Source organism: Phalaenopsis equestris, unplaced genomic scaffold (genome assembly GCF_001263595.1).
Source record: "Phalaenopsis equestris unplaced genomic scaffold, ASM126359v1 Scaffold205161, whole genome shotgun sequence".
In the NCBI taxonomy this organism is placed as follows: domain Eukaryota; kingdom Viridiplantae; phylum Streptophyta; class Magnoliopsida; order Asparagales; family Orchidaceae; genus Phalaenopsis; species Phalaenopsis equestris.
Genome location: NW_018224673.1, coordinates 1 through 415, shown reverse-complemented (window position 1 = coordinate 415; position 415 = coordinate 1).

The following is a 415-nucleotide window of genomic DNA, read 5'->3' as shown; positions in this document are numbered from 1 at the left end:
TATCGTTTGGGTGCTGAAGTGTAGATGTTAGCCCTCAAGCGAGGGGAACGTGGGAGCTCCGAAGTGAGAGCTCGTATCCTCCTAGCAGAATCAGTAACCAAGCATAGGATTAGTCAATGTTCTTTATGCCTGGACCAAAGGGTAAATAATAGGTATGCTCCTCACAATACAATTTGAACTAATTTACTTTATCCATTCACTATAATTTCTTGGCAAGGAGAAGGATGATTTCTTATATTGAATATCACATTTAAACCCTCATTAGTATCATTCATTATTTATTAGTTATTAAAATTATATATTTATTTCAATTGCCTATTAGTGACAGATAAGTAAATTAAACTTCGTTGTTGCGATTAAAATATTGCTTTTCTAAATTTTTAGTTCGCAATTCTAAACCACTCCCTGTGGGATC